This window comes from Leopardus geoffroyi, chromosome C3, assembly GCF_018350155.1.
Source record: "Leopardus geoffroyi isolate Oge1 chromosome C3, O.geoffroyi_Oge1_pat1.0, whole genome shotgun sequence".
In the NCBI taxonomy this organism is placed as follows: domain Eukaryota; kingdom Metazoa; phylum Chordata; class Mammalia; order Carnivora; family Felidae; genus Leopardus; species Leopardus geoffroyi.
Window position 1 is genome coordinate 46,339,614 of NC_059338.1, and position 21,694 is coordinate 46,361,307.

Here is a 21,694-nt window from a genome sequence, read left to right on the forward strand (position 1 = left end):
CTAAGGGCTGTTTTTCTCATTACAGGAGTGAAGCCTGACTGAACCTAGAAAGGCAATAAACCTTCCTTTGGAGACTTTCTCCTAAGAGAGGAGGTAAGAGGCTGTATCACAAAGGTAATGCAGTAATAAATACCCTGATGGAGAAAATGATGAAAGAGAAAGAAAGAGCGTCTATGTTCCTTATGTCTTTTGTGTCAAATACTGGGAACTCCGGGTATCAAAACCGACAGAAAAGTACTTTCTAACCAAGCCTCCTCCAGAGGCAACTATTTTAAGCTCTGCTGCTAATTTCTATTCTTGATTTATCAATTCTGGGCGATATGTACTGACTCCATGCTGTAAAGAATAGGAAGAATTCTCATAGAAACTTCTACCTAAATTACTGTCTTTGACTCCTGATAGTTGTTACCTCTAACAATATATTCAGTTTAGTGGTTGCCTTCATTGAGTAGACAATATAGACGGGCTCTATTTTCTGACTGATTTTTAGACGTACCTATTGACTCCAGCTATGAAAGTTGAGGAAATTAGCGTAGGTATCCACCATTCTACTCTTTTCCTTAGTTGTGTTTTTATTTTTATATTGCCATGGCTTATAACATTCATATTTAAAACATGCTTCCTTGTCTTCTAGCAGCTCTATCAGCTCCTGATTGCCCTCAGGATAAAGTCCAAATTTTCTACTAGAAATAAAATCCGTAACTACCTGGCCTATCTTATCTCCCTGGCCTAATCTGCAGCTTGGGAGTTCTCACTGTCTTTATTACACTGTGGCTTTTTGTCTTGCTGGGACTTTGCACACTTGTTAACTCTTAACTCTGGAAATCCGGCTCCTTTTCTTCCTGGTAAATTCTTGCTCATGCTTCAAGACCCAGCTCCCATATACCCTTCTATGGAAGCCTTCTGGATCCCACCAACAGTACACAAGTGTTTCTTCTTCTCCACATCCTCACCAACACTTGTTGTTCCTTGTATTTTTTATTTTAACCATTCTGACGGATATGAGGTGATACTTCATTGTAGTTTTGATTTGCATTTCCCTGAGTGATGTTGAGCATCTTTTCATGTGTCTGTTGGCCATCTGGATGTATTCTTTGGAGAAATGTCTATTCATATCTTCTACCCATTTTTAAATAGGATTATTTGGGTTTTTTTTTTTTATGTTGAATTGTATAAGTTATATCTTTATGTTGTTTTTTTGTGTTGTTTAAATTTTTTAATGTTTATTTCTGAGAGACAGAGAGACAGAGCATCGGGGGAGGGGCAGAGAGACAGGGAGACACAGAATCCAAAGCAGGCTCCAGTCTCCGAGCTGCCAGCACAGAGCCCAACATGGGGCTCAAACTCACTGACTGTGAGATCACGACCTGGGCTGGGGTCAGACGCTTAACTAACTGAGCCACCCAGGTGCCCCAAGTTGTTTCTTTATTTTGGATACTAACCCATTACTGAATTCGTCATTAGCAAATACCTTCTCCCATTCAGTAGATTGTCTTTTTGTTTTGTTGGTTGTTTCCTTTGCTGTGCAGAAGCTTTTTTATCTTGATGTAGTCCCAATAGTTTATTTTTGCTTTTGTTTTCCTTGCCTCAAGAGACAGATCTAGAAAAATGTTGCTGTGGCCGATGTCAGTGAATTTACTGCCTGTGCCCTTTTCTAGGATTTTTATGGTTTCAGGTCTCACATTTAGGTTCTTGATGCATTCTGGGTTTCTTTTTGTGTATGGTGTAAGAAAGCGGTCCAGTTTCATTCTTTTGCAGTTAGCTTTCCAGTTTTCTGAACATCATTTGTTGAACAGACTATCTTTTTCTCATTACATATTTATTCCTCCTTTGTTGAAGATTGACCATATAATCATGGGTTCATTTCTAGGCTCTGTTCCGTTCTATTGATCTATGTTTCTATCACTGTGCAAGTACCATACTGTTTTGATTACTACAGCTTTGTAGTATATCTTGAAATCTTATATAGTGATACCTCAAGTTTTGTTCTTCTTTTTCAAGATTGCTTTGGGCATTTGGGGTCTTCTGTGGGTCCATACAAATTTTAGGATTATTTGTTCTAGTTCTGTGAAAAATGCTGTTGGTATTTTGATAGGGATTATATTAAATCTGTATATTTGCTCTGGATAGTATGGACATTATAATGATATTTGTTCTTCCAATCCATGAGCATGGAATGTCTTTCCATTTCTTTGTGTCTTTTTCAATTTCTTTAATCAATGTTTTATAGTTTTCAGAGTACAGATCTTTAACCTCCTTGGTTAAGTTTAGTCCTACGTATTTTATTATTTTTATTGAAACCATAAATGGGATTATTCTCTTAATTCTCTTTCTGCTACTCCTTTATTAGCTTATAGAAATGCAATAGGCTTCTGTATATTGATTTTGTGTCCTGGGACGTTACTGAATTCATTTATCAGTTCTAGTAGTTTTTTGGTGGAGTCTTTAGGGTTTTCTATATATAGTGTCATGTCACCTGAAAATAGTGAGTTTTACTTCTTCCTTACCAATTTGGATGCCTATTATTTCTTTTTGTTTACTGATTGCTGTGGTAGGACTTCCAGTATTATGTTGAATGAAAGTGGTGAAAGTGGACTTCCTTGTTTTTGATCTTAGGGGAAAAGCTCTCAGTTTTTCACCATTGAATATAATGTTAGCTGTGGGTTTTCATATATGGCCTTTATAATGTTGAGATATATTCCCTCTAAACCTACTTCATTGAGGGTTTTTATCATGAATGGATGTTGTACTTTGCCAAATGCTATTTGTGCATCTTGAACAGATATCTATTATCAAGTATTCTAAATGAAAATAATTTGTTTTTTATTTTCACTTTTTTTTTAGTCTACTGAGTCAATTTTTTTAAGAGTTACGAAATATACATTTGAGAAGGAAACCATTTCCCAGAAATAGTATTTATTTAAAGCAATTCCTTAGAAAGTTCTGTAACTGCATGATCTACTTTGAGTAAACACTGCATGAGGCCCCATGTTCTGTTGAATTGGCATAATTGCAGTTCTCTGTTGACTAAAATCAGCCCACATGTTGATCCTCATACACTTGTTAGATTTGTTATGCTCTTAAATCCTACTGATGTAAAATTGATTCATAGGTTAAAAGCTGCTAATGAATTGAACACCCAGATATAATTCTGTGTGGCCTGAGATGGGTAGGTAGGGCGCCTGGGTGGCTCAGTCAGTTGAGCATCCAACTCTCGATTTAGGCTCAGGTCATGATCTCATGGTTCATGGGATCAAGCCCCATGTCAGGCTCTGCACTGACCATGCAGAGCCCGGTTGGGATTCTCTCTCTCCCTCTCTCTTTCTGCCACTGCTCCACTCTCAAAAATAAATAAATAAACTAGAGGCACCTGGGTGGCTCAGTCAGTTAAGCATCCAACTCTCAATTTCAGCTCAGGCCATGATCTCACAGTTCCTGAGATTGAGCCCCACATCAGACTCTACGCTGACAGCACAGAGCCTGGTTGGGATTCTCTCTCTCTCTCAAAAATAAATAAACTTAAAAAAAAGGGGTATTACATGAATCGCTTTATAAAAAGAAGAGTGAAGTGGTAAAGATCTAGAGTCTCTCTGATTAGAATCCTGGCTCTCTAGGGGCACTTGGGTGGCTCAGTCAGTTAAGCGTCTGACTCTTGACTTCAGCTCAGGTCATGATCTTGTGGTTTGTGAGTTTGAGCCCCACATCGGGCTCTGTGCTGGCAGTGCAAATTCTGCTTGGGATTCTGTCTCCCTCTGTGTCTGTCCCTTCTTTGCTTGCTTTCTATATCTTTCTCAAAGCTAGAAAGAAAGAAAGAAAGAAAGAAAGAAAGAAAGAAAGAAAGAAAAGAAAAGAAAAGAAAAGAAAAGAAAAGAAAAGAAAAGAAAAGAAAAGAAAAGAATCCTGGATCTCTATTGCTTTCTACATACATGACCTAGAGAAAGTTACACAACTTCTTTTGAGCTATCTGCCAAAAGGGGAATACCAATATGACAATACATAGAATGAGTGTAAACAGTGCCCAGCACCTCATAAACACCCAGCAACTACTAGCAATTATTATTTTCATTGTAAAGAATACATATAGGAAAAACCAAATGGTCATTTCCCTCTGGTAATCACTATAAATTGGTTAGAATATATCCTGTTGGAGCATTAAATATGTAATTTTAAACAAGAACACAGCATTGCAACAGGAGTGTTAATGCTATGTTTGCAATGACTTGGTTCAACAATACCTAAATGTATAGTTTACAAACAGTTTTTCTATGTAAATTTGCTTCAAAACCTGGTTTCTGTATTACTTTATGGTTTTTCAGTAGTAAGAGAGATACTGGAAGAAAATACAAGATGATAGAGTTACTGAAGAATTCATGATCAAATGTATTCAGAATTCACACAGTCATTATGAATTCAATATTCATGGCAAGCATTCTGGGTGAACAGCCAAACTATGGGGCTGAGTTTCTCTTTAACTTTATATATATGGATATTGTATTTTAGAAATTGCCCTTCTATGTATTCTATTTCTGGTCATCAAGAGGAAAGCTGTTGCTTAGCAACCAGTGGTTCCTGCTTGGCTGATGTGTAAAATGCAAAGCCATGCAAATAAGAGGCAAATAATTCTGTCCATAAGGAGCACTGTTACTGTTTTTTTTTTTTAATAATTTTAAAAAATTTTTATTTTAGAGAGAGAGTGAGTTGGGAAGAGAGGCAGAGGGAGAGAGAGAGAGAGAGAGAGAGAGAGAGAGAGAGATAATCCCCCAACCAGGCTTCATGCTCAGCGCAGAGCCCATCATGGGGCTAGATCCCACAAGATCAGGATCACCATCTGAGCCGAAATCAAGAGTTGGATGCTCAACCAACTGAGCCACCCAGGTGCCCTGCTGACTTACTAGTTCTAACAATTAAGTTGTCTCCCAACTTAGTTTATGATTCCTTGTGTGGAACATATAAATTTTGAGACAGAAGCTGTATCATTATATTTACTAATCATCAAAAAAATTTTTTTAATGTTTATTTATTCTTGAGACAGAGACAGAGTGTGAACAGGGGAGGGGCAGAGAGAGAGAGGGAGACACAGAATCTGAAACAGGCTCCAGGTTCCAAGCTGTCAGCACAGAGCCCAATGTGGGGCTCGAACTCATGAACCGTGAGATCATGACCTGAGCTAAAGTCGGACGCCCAACCGACTGAGCCACCCAGGCGCCCCTGCTAATCATTTTTAAAGAACACAGATTGATTCACAAGATTAACTTAGTGTATAAAAAAGGAATAATTCAAGGATAAAAATTTCCCTATATTTTGAAGTATATGTTTAACATTTCAGACAGAAAATATTTACAGCTTAAAACAAAAAGGAAGAAAACCAAAATATATATACTGAATTGTGGAGATGTAGCCAACAACAAAAAATATGTTTATACCCTATAAAACTTCCAGTGTAATTTTGTATTTATTTTCTTCATTCATTTAGGCTTTTAGCAAAGATTATTCACCAAGAAAAGAGAGGTTATATCATATGTGATAAGAGTTACATGGTGGTGAGAGTCCCTTGTCTGCTGCTAACAAATACTCTCTGTTAAGCCAAAGAATATTTATTGAAACAAAAGAATTTTGTGCTGCTGATGGTGTACTCAGGATTGATAGGATATTGGGGAATAAAGCTTGAAAGTGGGCTGGTACTTTAGGCACTTTGGAATACTTCTTGTGGTCATTGCTGTTTCCTTCTGTCTTTCTTATGTTTCAAAAGCCCAGGGGAGAGCACCTGATGGCTAATTCCTCATATGCCTGCTCCTTGGCTGGGGTGATCTGGTCTTTTCAGCTTCCATGGAGGTATGCAACTCCTCCTCCTCCTCAGTCCTCAGTAGGACTGAACACTACTCAGGAGACTTCTCTTCCCCAAAAGGAAATCTGGGTGCTATTAGGAAGAAAGAAATGAAAGCTGGAGATGTATTCATGGGTATAGACATATATGTATATATAGTGGAAAATGTTATGTAAGAGTTACTTATAGTAAGTCTCCCGGGAATACAAATCAATTCATCTATGACCTAATTGCTTCTGTCTTCTGATGTTCCTTACCTCTAAAGTGATATAAAAATCATCAACTCCACATATTTATTGGGTACTATAAAATTATCATTTAGTTAGTGGTATCTAGATCATTTTAGAGGGGTAATACATAAGTACAGTTAGAATTTATAAAACAGTAATGTTTGCATATTTTCATATGCAATTTAAGTCAAGTTAATTTTTATGATTTGAAGCCTTATTTATCTTTATACTGTCGCTGAACATCAAGCACACTGAAGAAATCTATAGAATCACAGATATTAAATAAGAATTAAATTAAGAATAAAATTAAACCATGCTTATTGAGTCTAACTTTTTATACAATGTAGAAGCAAAACAAAAAAGGCAATAAGCCAAATAATTACTTTATGTAACTGGATTTTTGATTCAAAGGAAAAGCTCATTAGATGGTGAGTTTACAAATATTTCTCTGGCAAAATATTTTGGCTTTTGCTTACTGGTTATTAACAATATTCCTTGTCCCTTAACCTAAAAAAGTCATCATTACAATTTGAATCTGTCAGTTGGACTCTTTTGGTAGTAGGCAATGAAAATAGTCAAGGTCCCTAAATCTACTGTCTGTGTCAGGACACGAGGTCAGCAGCTAAATCAAAGGTCAAAATAATGGTCTCAAACAAGATAGAAATTTGTTTCTTTCTCCCAAAATAGTCAAGCTTAAGTAGACTAGGGCTGAGTTGGCAGTTTCACGGTGCAAGGGACTAGTTACTCTGTCATCATCAACATAATACTTCCATCTTGTGGTCTGATATGGCTGCCCTCGTACCTTGTCACATATCTGCATTCCAACCAGTGGGAAGCAAAGAAGGGCAGAGGGAGGGCACATATATCATTAGCCAGAACTTAATCACATGGCCATACTTAGCTGCAAGAGAGGTGAGTAAAAGAGCTCTTAGTTGGGTAGGTAAGTTCTATTGTTATAAAAGGGTAGAGTGAAAGCTTTCTGCCATACATCTCATCACAAACTTATTACTATCTCATTATGCTAAAACCGAAGATGTCTACTTAAAAAAAACAACAAACCAATAGCAACCCAAATGTCTATTTAACAAACTCTAAGCAAAATTAAGTAATATTATGAAATGGTGAGTAAAATTCTTTAAGAGTATATCACCTACACATAAATTAAACTCTTGTCTTTCAATCTATTAGGGTAATATATATTGTACAAAAGAATTAATTAACCTAACTTCTAATATCCTTAGAGAGTGAGTGATTAAGGGCATCTTAGGTATAGTTCTGCCACATTCAGACTCCTTATATCATTGGCATGTTGCTGAAATACTATATAAGTGTTTTAAATGATCCTCAGAAAAAGACATGGTCTTATATAAAAACCCTTAAAATACATATTCCCTTTGATCCAGAAATTCTACTTTTAGAAACTTATCTTAAGGACAACATTGAGGATGCAGAAAAAGATTCATCTATAAGGATGTTTATTGCAAAGCTTTTTGTTGTAGAAAAAAAATCAGAATAACCTAAATGCCCCCCCAAAGGAAAGTGTGTATGTAGATTGTTATGTCCATATAATAGAATAGCATGCCACCTTTAAAAATGATAGATGAGAAATATATTTATTGACATAGAAATGTGCTCCAACAAATTGTTAAATGAAATATATGGGTTAGAAAATAGTCTGTACAGTGTTATCCAAATTAAAGCTATAAATTTTTATAAAGTATTATAAATGAAAGCTATAAATATTCTTGAAGAAGGCTCACCAAAACACAAAAAGTGGTTATTTCTGGGTGGTGGTGGTGTCGGTCACTGTTGTTTTATTCTTTTTGCTTCTTTGTATTTTTGAAATTAGGAAAAGAGAATACATATCATGTGTATAATTACAGTTGTGTGGGGTTTTTTTTTTGTTTTGTTTTGTTTTGTTTTTTAACATAGAAAGAAATTAAAAGCTGTGTTCTCTTAACTCTCAGCCAGACTCAGAATGGTGCAGGAAGACAAACATTCTCCCAGCCTGATCTCCAAGGAGGCTCTTGTTCTGGAAACAGTGTTTCCTCAAAGACTCTTGGGCAGTTTTTTCACCCCAGGAGAAGTCACATCTCCCACAGACAGAGGCAGATTTTAGATGACCTTGAAGTCCAAGAGCTTGAGTTTTATTCTATAAGTAATGAAACACACTGTAAATTTTAAAGCAATGATACAGGATAAGGATATATTTCCTCCCTCAATCTATCTCAAGATTTTCTACATAATAGGTCCTTAGAAAACCACTGTGGAATGAATAAAGGAATGATGAGAAAGGGTAAGATAATGAAGAGAAGAGAAACTATTATGATACCTAGAACATATGATCAGTGGAAATAAATTGGCAGGATATGGCCAAAGACCGTATCGAAGAGAGGTGGTGTCTAAGACAGCTCTGGTTTTTGTGTTTAGGGACCAGGATGAATGACCAAGAGAGACTGGAAGTCAGAAGGATTAGCTTTGGAGTTAGAAATGAGGGTTTGGAAATCCAGTAAGAGGACAGAGATATTTATGGAGAATTAAGAATTATGCTACAGGCAGGCTGGTTGAAATTTGGGGGTGGATTCTTAGAGAGAAGGGTTAGGGAGATTAAGCTGATTTGCATTTAGCCAGGAAAGAACATAAGGAGGGACTGATGAGGCAAGAAGCAAACAAGGAGATTGGCCAGTGAGAAGGACCCTTGTGCTCCTTCCTCCATGCCTGAGATGGCTGTGCTCACATACCTCTACTGCATCTGGTACACATCCTATCACTCAATTCTTCCATAGAGATGTAAAATACTAATGGGGAAATTTTCAAACATAGCCAAAAAATTGAGAATAAGATAATAAACACAATGTACTAATCACCCAGTATATCAGAGTTCAATAAGTAAAGGAGAACCAATAGGATGTGTGTGTGTGTGTGTGTGTGTGTGTGTGTGTGTTTCTAAACACAGGTTTCCCCAGCAATTCAAAAGTAGAATTCCTATGAAGCCATTCACAAACCAAAATGGTGTATAAAGCAAAAAAGCAGTTGCCATGAATTTATGTGGAAAAATTTTTGAGTGTTCCCAGACCTAAAAAAATAACCCCTCTTAGGCTTTTCTGATACCTTAGCCACATCTTGCCAAAGGATGCACAAAATAAAATCAAGAGAAATCACAGATGCTCACAGACACAGTTCAAAGCTATGGCAGCTTGATGCTGAGTGTGGTTCCCCAGGGAAGGAGCTTAGCGGTGCCGCTCTCGCTGCTTGTGGTGCACACTGCCTCTGTAATGGCTCCCTGAAAAACAAACCCTGAACATTATTTTTGCCTTTTGCCTTTTTTTTTTGTAAAAGCAAAAATCCTCTTAGAATTTCTTTTGGTTAGGAAAAATAGGTACTAATGTAGGTCTTTTGTCAAAGCAAAGTGGCATTACATACACTTTCAAAAGTGGGGGATACCTGTGTACATATATATGTGTGTATGCTTGTACATATGCAATCGTGCAATAGTGGGACCTGGTTAAATGGGTGTTTGTAAGGCTGGAATTTGAAGTGCCCAGGGCAGGCAGTGAGGAGGGGAAGATGGGTGTAAAGTGGAGGAAAGCAAGAACAAGATGGAGCTGGGAAGGTGGAGATGGACTGAAACTCATCTTGCCTCTGACCTTGGTAGTGTGGGTGTCCTACTGAACTCGGGTCTCTTCATCACAGAGCTAGATACATGCACCTTGCTCTGGAGTTGGAGAAACTGGAGGGAGTAGGTGGAACAGATGCAGGCCTATCCACTGTCTCATGCTTATCTGGTGAACGAGCAGATAAATGACAATATGTATGGCTATAAAAATAACTGCAGCTTTACTTCCCTTCCCCGTATTCCACACAAGAATGGTTCCTGTGGGTCATCCTAACCAGAAACACAGAGGGAAGAGAATTCTGGGAAATGAAGTTCAGTCTAGCCAAGTTGACACATTGCAAAGCCACCACACCTCATTTCAACAATTATCATCTCATGGTGAGCCTTATTTCATCACTTCCCCCACCCCCTTCCTATCCCCCATCCATTTTCCATTTTGGGGGAAGAAAATCCTAGGCACCCTATCATTTTATCTTCTAACCATGTTGTACTTTAAAAGTTGATGTTTTCTGTCTCTTTCTATAATGAGCTTCTTGAGAAAAGGATCCTTGTCTTACTTAACTCACCTATATACTCACCTGTATAGGTATCTTATAAATGCTTGTTGACTGAATGATAAATGCTATTCACGTGAAGGAACAGAAGTTTAGCAAGAACAAGTTTGATGTTATAAGGCTGTCTTCACCCTGAGGAACAGAGTACAAGAATTGCTACCTCCATAAAGTCAGTCCTTTCTCTCTTATGCCTCCAGCTTGAAATACCCACTCCTTTGTGCCCCATGGTGCACATTGTCTGTACTCTTACCCCAGTATTCATATACTTTGTTTTTAATTTGTTTATATGTCTCCCTCTTCTATTAGATCTAAGTTTCTTGAAAGAGAGAACCAGGCTATGTGACCTCTCTGGCTTTTATCTTTTAAAATTATCCAACGTAAAACCAAGAATATTGGCCTCCCTCACCAAGATTCCTGTGAAAATTTCTCCTGAAGGGAAAGAGTTGGACTTTTCTGTTTTTATTTTTCTACTGCCTTGGGTTCACAACAATTACTTATATATAGTTTTCCATTATACCTAATGTCTTCAAGGTCAGTGTGTGGTGTAATATACACAGGGAGTTAGAAATTCTGATCAGGACAGTGGAGGTATTGCTTTTCTCGCACGAATTACTAAAGGATTATGAGTTCTTCTGCCTTTCAGAGTAGTCGGGACTCTTGGCTGCAAGTGACAGACTCTAACTTGGACCAGAGTAGACAAAATCGCAACCATATCCGCTCATATAATATAACTAACTGCCAGAGAGGCAGGAACCACAGAGCCTGCCTGGGGATTTGATGGCACAAGGACTCAGATCTCCCTTTACACACCATTATATCTCTTTGTATGCTAATCTCATTCTCTCAAGCCTGCTTTCCTCACAAGCCTGACATATCCCCCAGCTTCTCTCCCTGAAAGGAGAAACCTCATTTCTCTAGACCTTAGTTAAAAAATCCTGAGAAAGGGGCTCATGTCTGTGGGAAAGGTAGGGAGTAGTCTGCGTTATGTGATGGGGTACTGTGATTAGCAATCAGTATCAGAACCACACAGTTGGGATGAAGTAGGAGCAGTTCCCCCAAAGAAGTGTGGTATGGGGTCACCAAAGCAAAACACAACTTCTGCACCTGTGTACCTTTTAACTGCAAAGAGGTTAGAGCAGATAGGAAGGGCGAAACAGCAAACAAAATTCTGTTGCTAATTGTACAAACACTTATCACTGTACTAGGTGCCACAAAAGAAATAAAAACGGACAAGAAATAATCTTTGCCCTTAAGAAGTTTATAAGACATGGAGGGATTAAAACGTGCTTAGGTAATCATGGATTCAAAAGAGAATAGTGTTACCACCAAAAGCAAAGGAAGTGCTATAGAAAGTTCTGTGCAGAGGGAGAGACCAGGTTGATTTGAACAGAAAAGGCTAGGTAGTTGGTTTGGACCTCATGGAGGATCAGAGGTCTGATAAACATAGATGGAACTTTGGATAGGTGATGAGCAGATACTTTTTCTGGCTGAAACCACATGTGGAAGTCTCCCACTTGGGAGAGGTGTGCAGAAGGTGCTTGGGGACCTGCAAGTAATCTAGTGGGAGGCATGACTTAAAGTCATATTATGGAGCCCCTTGACTGCTGCACTAAGGAGTGTGTGTTGTTAAATCCTATGCTTTCTCTCATTGAAACCAATGGGAGCACCAAATGAGTCCATGGAAGAAAAAATTTGATCTCTGGATATGTCTCACTGCAGAACCCTAATAGAAGAAAGCATGGCAGTATCTAAGAGAAACAGGTGTCAGCTGTGCTGTTATTGCCAACATCTGTGATGTTAGAATATGTACAGAGGGCCTATGAAAAGTTGATGACATACAGCTTGAGGTGGGGAAATTAAACAAGAAGATAATTTTTCAAGCATTAGATAGCAAGTGGGACCTAGTTAAGTTAGTGGTTCTCAGAGTGTGAGCTTGGGACCACCAGCAGCAGTAGCAGCATCACCTGGGAATTTGCTAATAATTCAAAATCTTAGGCCCCACCCCCCACTTACTGAACAGAAACTCTGGAAGTGGGTTTCAGCAATATGTGTTTTAACAAGCCTCCTAGATGATTTGATAAATGCTGAAGTTTGAGAACTGTGTGCTAGGCTGAACATGGCACCCCAAAAAGATCCACGTTCTAATCCCTAGCACCTGTAAATATTACCTTATCTGGAAAAAAAGGGTCTTTGCAGATGTGATTAAAGATCTTGAGACAAGAGATTATCCTGGATTATCTGAGTGGGACATCAATGCCATCACAAGTATCCTCATAAGACAGAGACAGTTATATTAGGCAGAAGAGGAGGCTGCTATGTGCCCAGGAGGCAGACACTGGAGTGAAGGAGCCAGGAGTGAAGGAATGCCTACAGCCATACAGATGCTGGCAGACCAAAAATGGACTCTCCCTCAGAGCCTGTGGATGGGGGGCCAGGATGGCTTTGATGACACTTTGATTTCAGCTTGACAAAATGGTTCTCAAATGTCTGGTGTCTAGAACAGTAAGACAACAAATTTCTGTTGTTTTAGGCTACCAGGTTTGTGGTAATTTGTTACAGCAGCCACAGGAACTAATACACACTCAAATAAGAAAAGACTGTAGGATAAGGTACTTAAAAATTCACTAAATTCTTATAATAAGAAAATATGCTTGCTATTATTTTAAAATTCTAAAACTAGTTATTCTTTTGTGTTTAGTAAAATTTGCCACACCTAAAACATTTTCCTAACAGTTTGTTATTGAGTGTTAATGTGTAATAATTTTCATAATGTTAGCATTCAAGATGGCCTTTACATACCTTGATTTTCTTGTGATAGCTAATCCTGCAGGAAATGAAACAAATCCTGTTGGGCGGAAGAAAAAAAAAACAACCAGGAGATATTTTGCTTATAGGTAAGATGTGCATGACATTACAGAGCTGTAATAAATCTTCCTTTACGGATAAAAAAATGCTCTTGGAAAGTAGGTATTCCTGTTTATTTACGGGAAACACTTCAGAATAAATATGAGAAGATTTTCTATCTGTAATCTATGCTACTTGATAAAAATTTAGAGCTCTTTTTTATAATACCTGGGACATCGTAATACTTGTAATAACTTATTTCTCTTGCGCACAATGCTTCTCAGATCACTTTCATATATATATTTATTTTCATATATATATATTTTTTTCGTATACATATATATTTTTGTGTGTGCGTGTATATATATATATATATATATTTTTTTTTTTTTTTTCATATATATAGTAATCCCGCCTTATCCGCGGTTTTGCTTCCACAGTTTCCATGAGCCATTGCCGGCAACAGCGGTCGGGAATCCGATGATCCTCCTCCTGACGAATCATTGGAAGGTGAATAGTAGCCTAACTTTACATCACAACACCTGCGTCTGCGTGGTTCACTGTTCACTTCGCTTCGCTTCATCTCATCCTGGAGGCATTTTATCCTCTCCGTCATCACAAGAAAGGTGAGTACAGTACAAGAAGATATTTTGAGAGAGGGCACTTTTACATAACTTTTGTTACATGTTGTTATAACTGCTCTATTTTATTGTTATTGTTGTTAATCTCGTACTGTGCCTAATTTAGGAATTAAACTTTATTATAGGTGGGCATGTAGAGGAAAACATAGTATATATAGGGTTAGGTATTATTCATCGTTTCAGGCATCCACTGGGGGTTTTAGAACATATCCCCTATAGATAAGGGGGGACACTGTATTTACATTTAATCCTTAACAGCTACTAGGGGAGCTTGGCCGCACAGGTGTTTTTTTCTTATTTTACAAATAAGAAAAAAAATGATGCTCACAAAAGTTAAATGACTGACTCAGGGTCACCAAAAGGGTAACTATTAGATTTGAGATTAGCAACTGCTAAAATCTGCTGTACAGTGCTATTTCCATGGATCTGGGTTTCCTCAAAAAGGTGTGTTAATATTTGTGGTTGATTATGCGATGGTTAATTACACTGTGGTTCAAAGGTCTTGTGGTCTGTTTAATTCCATCGACCACTTGCTAAGCATCTTTTGCATGTCTACAATGGTGCTAGTTAATATGGGTCTTTGTAGAAAGGGCTGGACAAAAGTCCTTGCCCTCAGAGAATGCAAGTCACTAATAGGGAGGAATACCTATGCAAATGAAATGAGTAGTCAGAGAAAGAATAAACTCAGAGGCCACGATCTGGGAGACTTTATGCAGAAAAACTTTGAAGAATGGATCTGATTCAGAGAGGTGAAATGTGGAAAAGCATTCCAGGAGGCAATAGGTGTGTGCATGTGTGTGCGCGCGCGCGCGCGTGTGTGTGTGTGTGTGTGTGTGGCCGGGGTGAGAGTGAGTGAGCAAAAGTGTAGATGCTGCAACAGCATGTGGACCTGGGGGAAGCCATAACCTGAGCTGTCAGAAGCTCAGGGTCTGTGTGCTGCATAATAGGAGCTGGCTTGCCCACCGGGCTTCAGAGTTACATAGCAGTCAAGAATCTTTAATATTTCCAGTGAGCAGTACACCCTAGAAAAGTAAGGGAAAGGCCATACTCCTACCAAAAAATTAAAACACAACTTAAAAACCTATCTTTCTTTCTGTTAAGTTCTCCTAGTTCTATAGACATAGCTCCTGGGAACTTCTAGCCCAGCTCTTGTATTTTCTGAGTATCACAGGTGTGTGTGTGTGCGCATGCATGTGTGCTCATCCAAGTGTGTAGGTGTGTATAAATGTATTTGAATACCTGCTCATAAAGTTCTTCTTAGGACAAGATGAAGACAAAGTCTGCAAATAGACAGGGAAATCAAAGTAACACTTACATAATAAAGGGACAGAATTTAGGGGAAGGGGCTAGCAGGAGAAAGAAGGGGAGGGAGGAAGTAGAGAAGAGAAAGCGAGAGCAGAGGCCAGAGGCTGAGGAGAAAGGACCCCAGGTAAGAAACTTCTGGGATGAGGGTGGTTGAAGGGCTTTTAAGAACAGAGCTATTTAATTTTTACTTAATTTTTTTGACATTTATTCATTTTTGAGAGACAGAGACAGAGCGTGAGTGGGGAAGGGTCAGAGAGAGAGGAAGGCACAGAATCTGAAGCAGGCTCCAGGCTCCGAACTGTCAGCACAGAGCCTGACCCGGGGCTCCAATTCACGGGCCATGAGCTCAAGACCTGAGCTAAAGTCGGAAGCTTAACTGACTGAGCCACTCAGTTGCCTCTATTTTCACTTTTAAATTATTTTTGGTGCTTCCATGTAAGTCTTCTCCATTGCCTTGAATCTTCCATAAAAGTTAGTTATATCGAGAGCCTTGAGTCAGTGATATTTGGGAAGGCACATAAAGTGAGGGGTGTGTGTGAATGAAGCAGGGTCATGTCTAGCATGAGGCAACGGCAATGGTAGCTCTTCTGTGGTGGTGAGGTGGATGGCAGACCAAATTAAGTCAGAGCCATCTAGGTACCTTGTCCTCCTTCCCCCCAACCCCAGGAGAAATTGGGCAGGATATTGGGTCTTCCATTCCATGTAGCTTGGGGTTCCAGCCAATTTCATTTGAACCATACAGGACATGGTAACCGTTGCATATATGTGGGTTATACCAACTCGTGGTCAGTGACAGGGACACTTTCATCTCTGTTTCATTGGGCTCTTCTGTCACCAAGGAAAGACCTTTCTGTTTGCTAAAAATTACCAGGCAAGTTAGCCAGCTCCTGGAGGAGGAGGTAGAGTTAAATGGGCTAAGGGTAGAGTCTCCAGAGAGTGATTCAGGTTTGGCTTCTCTTGGCTCCAGAGCCTATTTTCTGTTTACCAGAGGATTAATCATGGTTTCCAAATTGGTCTGCCAGGACGCCAGCAAGACTGGTTAAAGAAAGCAGAGGTGCTGAGTTTGGGATTTTTCCATGCTGTGGTCAGTGATTTTCATCGGGAAAATGAAGGGATGGGATTCCTCCTTTATAGCCTCACAATGAATTATTGAGGGTCCCGTAACTCATCTGATTCTGGTCATCTGTCTCAGAATAAATTCACCAGGTTTATAGCAATTGAGGTGAGATGCCTGACGTCTTTCATTTTAGGTCAGCATAAGAGTGAATTCGTAGTGTTTGATTAACCAGATTTGGTAGATATTTGATTTAAATTCAACCTGACAATTATTTAATAAAGAACCACCATGTGCTATGCTATAGAAGCCTAAAGCTGGTATTTACAGGGAAATCAAGGAGGGTTTGGAAATATACAGAAAATAAATAAATGAATGAAGGAATGAATGAATAAAAACATTCATATATACATATATACATAAATCTTTACTCCTCATAACAGGGTTTCAGCCATTTGCTATATTCATTACAACCCTTTTAGGATATGCTTTTTCATTATATTCATATATAAGCAGTGCATCAACATCATATCTTCTGGTGTTTGACGATGATATCACGGGAGAAGTCTTTTTAGAAGTCTTTACAAGCAGTAATGGTCTTGCTCTTATTTGTTGCATTGTTTACCATAGGAGGTCGTTTGATTGTTTTGGACTGTTACTACTTCCACAGATACTCAGGCAGATCCTATTTTCCCACTGAGGCCACAGAAGCTCTTGAAAACATCACAGATCATTTTCAAATGGAGAACTTGTTTTTCCACTAACTGAAATTACTTTAAGTAATTTGTGATAATTATACTTTGGGATTTACTGTGGAGGTGTTTATTTATCCTTATATTGACAATAATAACCTCTAGCTGGGGAAAGTTGTATTTATCTTACAAAAAGACTTACATTGTGAAGTAGATTGGTAAAAAGAAACATGTGACAGGTCTGTTATGGTATTTTTTGCTTTATAAGTTTTTCTTTCAAATTAGAAAAAAAAATTAGGATAAAGAAATAGCTTACCATATTATAATATTGCTATTTGGGTCCTGATTAATTTGCATCCCTTCAGCTGTTTGCTTTATATAAATTTGCTTTTAAGACACATAGGGACCAACATTATTGTGATACATGCTGTGATTAGAATGTAGACAGGTTGGTAGACAGACAGACAGTAGTGAAGTACTCTTGCTAACTTAGTCTCCAAACCCCACTGATGTCTGAAATCCCACTTACTCCATAGTGTTAGGCATAGTCTCTTTCAACAGTATTTTGTGCATATTTCCAGACAGTGATGTTACCTTAAAGAGCACTAATCAGCAGGAAGTGTGGGATATTTGAGGAGCATGTTTCCACCTTTTCTCTGTGCCATTAATCTGGCACTTATTGGGCAAGAATGGTGATAACCAAAGTCCATTCAGTATTCCTCACTGACAAGATGGAGAAAGAGCAGCAATGGTAAATATTGGGATAATCATTCTTAGACTCGCTTCTGGATCTGACTTACACTTGCAGAGATCAAGGACACCCAGCAAGTGAGTACAAAAGTGGCACATAAACTTGAATTCCTGAATCTGGGGTTGAGAGTTAAAGGGTCTAGGTTCCAACCACTCTGTAAACTTCCTGAACCATGGGCCTCTGTGATGACCAAGTGAAGTGAGGATGGGATTACATCAAAGTTAGGAGGTTCCTAGGATGCATTCCTTAGAAGCTATAAACCGGGTGTTTTGTTTTTTTTTTTTTTGTTTTTTTTTTCAACGTTTATTTATTTTTGGGACAGAGAGAGACAGAGCATGAACGGGGGAGGGGCAGAGAGAGAGGGAGACACAGAATCGGAAACAGGCTCTAGGCTCTGAGCCATCAGCCCAGAGCCCGACGCGGGGCTCGAACTCACGGACCGCGAGATCGTGACCTGGCTGAAGTCGGACGCTTAACCGACTGCGCCACCCAGGCGCCCCAAACCGGGTGTTTTAATCAGGCTGTTTGGAAAAGCTTCAAGAGTTGCTTGCTGTAGAAGTAGCGTCCATGGAGGCAATAGTTAAGTAGTAATATTCAGTTAAGGCAAAACCTTTTAAAAATCATTTTGAAGGGGCACCTGGGTGGCTCAGTCAGTTGAGTGTCTGGCTCTTGATTTCGGCTCAGGTCATGGTCCCAGGGTCATGGAACTGAGGCCTGTGTCAGGCTCCACACTGAGCATGGAGCCTGCTTAAGATTCTCTCTTAGGGGCGTCTGGGTGGCTCAGTCGGTTCATTAAGCATCTGACTTCAACTCAGGTGATGATCTCACGGTTCCTGAGTTTGAGCCCCACATCGAGCTTTGTGCTGACAGCTCAGAGCCTGGAGTCTGTTTCGGATTCTTTGTCTCCCTCTCTCTCTGCCCCTTCCCCGCTTGCACTCTGTCCTCCTCTCTCCCAAGAATACATAAACATTAAAAAAAATATTAATATAGATTCTCTCTCTCTCTCTCTCTCTCTCTCTCCCTCCCCCTACCCCTCTCCCCTACTTGTGCTCTCTCTCTAAAATAAAATAAATAAATAAATAAATAAATAACAAATCATTTTGAAATCTAGAGTTGGAAAGGCTTTAAAGGTCATCTGATCTACCTCCCCATCTGCCCTAAGAACGCCTCGATAGCATCTCTCAAGTGTTATCATCCACTTTCTACTTGACCACCTATCATGACATGCAATGTATTTAAAAGTACCCATTTTGGTAGTAGCCTTTCTGGGCATATTTACATTTTCCACTCACATATTTAAAATCTTTTAGCAATATCCCCTTCAGTGTGGTTGGCAAGTAAACTTTTCCTTCTAGATTTCCCTACTTTTGTGCAAAAGTACATGCTAGATACTATAGAGAGAGTACAGGATTGAATAAAGAATAGAATCCTGGCTTTAAGGACATTCCAGTCTAGTGGAAGAATTTAGGCACAGATACACTTTGCCTGAAAGGAATAGTCAGGGAAATTTCAGAGAAGAGATTGCATGTGAGCTTAGCCTTAAAGTGTGAGTAAAATGTGAAAAGACTTCTCCAAGAATGGCCTAGAAAATAAGCAAAATTCTATCACATGGAGAAATAATGCAGTAGAATTCAGATTACTTGCTTAAGGACTCTATTTCCCAGAAGACAGCAGTAGGGACTTTTCCATTAAAGGATTTGCTTTGGGAATGTATTATTGCACCCTTTGATTTTTCAAAGATGTTAGTAGTTCTCTTTTTCAACAGAAGGTTCCTACTAGATCAGATTTCCTGTCCCCAGAGTGATCTTCTACTGAATGGAGGAAGTAAATAGAATTCCAGAAAGCAACTTTAAACCAGACTTATTTTGAAAAAATGTCCAGAGGAGACTTTTTTTAAGGGAACTTTTTTTAAAAGGAACAAAAAAAGCAAGTAGCCCAGATTTTGTCCTATAGAATCCAAAGATCATCTAAGAGGGAGAGCCTTGGCATACACAGCAGAGGTTTGAAATCTGAGGGTTTTTGATTTGCATTCCCTGGGTGTGCTATTTGGGTTACTCACTGCCTGAAAGTAAGCTCTTTTTTTCATCTCCCCCTTCCCTGGGCTAGTCCAGACCCAGCTCTGCTATGTCTCTCTGGGTTTGCTTACTGAGAACAGAGGAGGGATATGGTCAGTGGCTAACCTTCAGGATAGAATGCTGTCTCTTCCACCACTGACTCATAAGGTGATTGGGCCAGCTCACTTCCCCTTCTGATGTTTCTATTCCTTTGTGTCTAATGGAGCCATAGCAATCCACTTTGCTTCGTTCCATGGAAATAAATGTATATATTTGTGAGTGTTATTTGAGACAATAATGGAAAGGAGAGTAGGCAAAGCACAGAGACACTTTTAATTCTCTTACTGTTGCACCAACAGCACCCATGGGATGGCCCATCAAGGGTAAATACCAGCTTTCTCAATGTTGGCTTGTTTATTGCAGGGTAGGAACAAAATCTTGGGCTAACCAACTCACATCCCCATGTTGACTCACTTCCTTACCTTCCTCCTAGCTGCTAGGGCAACAGGGCTAGTTGCCAGAGGGCTTATTTTGCCTTCCCAAATAGGGTTAGTGTTTCGTTGTTGAGTTCAGTGCACAAGATAGATTCTTATTCTTCTACAGATACAGAGGTGCATTGCTTCATGCTATGGGCTGTTTATAGGACGAGTTTGTTGAATATGAAATATTTGCAAACAAATCAAATTTCTTCCCTGATACTATTCCAGAGGAGTTTCTTTTTTATTTTGAGTTGACTTCTCAGCCTGGCAAAGTGGGAAGAGCGTAGGAATAAGAAATAGATTAAGCTACTTATTCTGGTTGTGCCCCTAATTAGCCATGTGACTTTGGGCAAATGGCACTCTAAAGTCACACTAGTTAATGATCTGGCTTGTGGGGCCTCAGTTTTGCCATTCCTAATATTTCGGATTCAGATTAGGTGGTTTTTATGGTCTAAATATGGAATTCTTTAACAATTTCAGTAACCTATGATATTGTCACTTTAAATGTCGTGTTTTTAGGCTTTTCTTAAGGAATTTATAGCACCAATTATCTACTTTTGAGAACTGATTTGAAAGATGATAATATTAAGGTTAAACAAAAATACATTTTATAAGCAGGATTCCTATTTAAAATGATGACTTGTCTTTTCTAGCAAAATATTGGACCATATATATGTAGCAGTTTGATAAATATTCTGCATTACCTGGGCCCTGCTTAGCTCTCCAGTCCTCAGACTTCTCTCCATACTCAGTTCCTTAGTGATTTGTATACCTGTGGCTTTAGGTACCGTCTATTCATTGATTCCAATAGATTTACATATCCTGCTCAGGCTTCTCTCCCAAAATCCAGACTCATATTCTACTGTGGGTGACATTCTCATTTGGATTTCTAGTAGGTATCTCAGACTCAACATGTCCAACACAGAATGCCTGATCTCCCCCACCTCCCCAATTGCTCCCCACCCCCCACTCTCCCCATCACAGTACGCAGCGACTCAGACCTTCCGCTTGCTCATGCTACAGTTTCCTTGTCATCCTTACGCCTCTCTTTCTGTCGCAATCCACTAAATGTGACCTAATTGGTCTCCCTGCTGTCTGCCCTTGTTCACTTATGAATCATTTCCCAAACAGCAGCCAGTGTGATCCAGTTGCAGACGAAGTCAGAAGTCAGAAATTGTGTCACTGCTCCGCCCAAAGCTCTTTAACTGATCTGAGTTAGTAATTGATTCTTGATCGCTCAGAGCACAAGCAGAAACTCAGGGCCCTGGTAGCCTTTTCAATTTCATCTCTGCTTCTCTTCCATGGCTCACTAGGCCATATCACTCTCCTTGCTACCCAGGGTTTGCCAAACGTGTTTGTTCCAGAGGCCCTTGCATTTGCTCTTTCCTGTCCTGCGATGTTCTTTCTGTAGATATCCTCACAGCACACTGCCTTGCCTCCTTCAGGTTTTTGTTCAAATGTTATATTCTTATTGCATTCTTCCCTGAACTGCCTCTGTGCCCTGCCCTCCTATGCCCTGCCCCTGATTTTCCCTATCACCTTTCTCTACCTTTTTTTCCATAATTCTTGTCACCACATAATACAGGGTTTCTCCACCTTGGCACTGTTGACATTTTGGCATAATTCTTTGTTATTGGGGATTACTCTGTG

The 21,694-nt window shown here is 39.2% G+C and overlaps 1 protein-coding gene across 1 annotated transcript in view; it reads left to right on the forward strand.

Annotated features, from left to right (window-relative positions):
• LOC123586573 (serine/arginine repetitive matrix protein 1-like) overlaps positions 1–21,694 on the forward strand; it is a 118,368-nt gene that overhangs the window by 27,060 nt on the left and 69,614 nt on the right. The window contains exons 6-7 of the mRNA XM_045455805.1: positions 26–93; positions 13,509–13,694. The gene's annotated coding sequence lies outside the window, so the exon portion shown is untranslated. The remainder of the gene's footprint in view (positions 1–25; positions 94–13,508; positions 13,695–21,694) is intronic.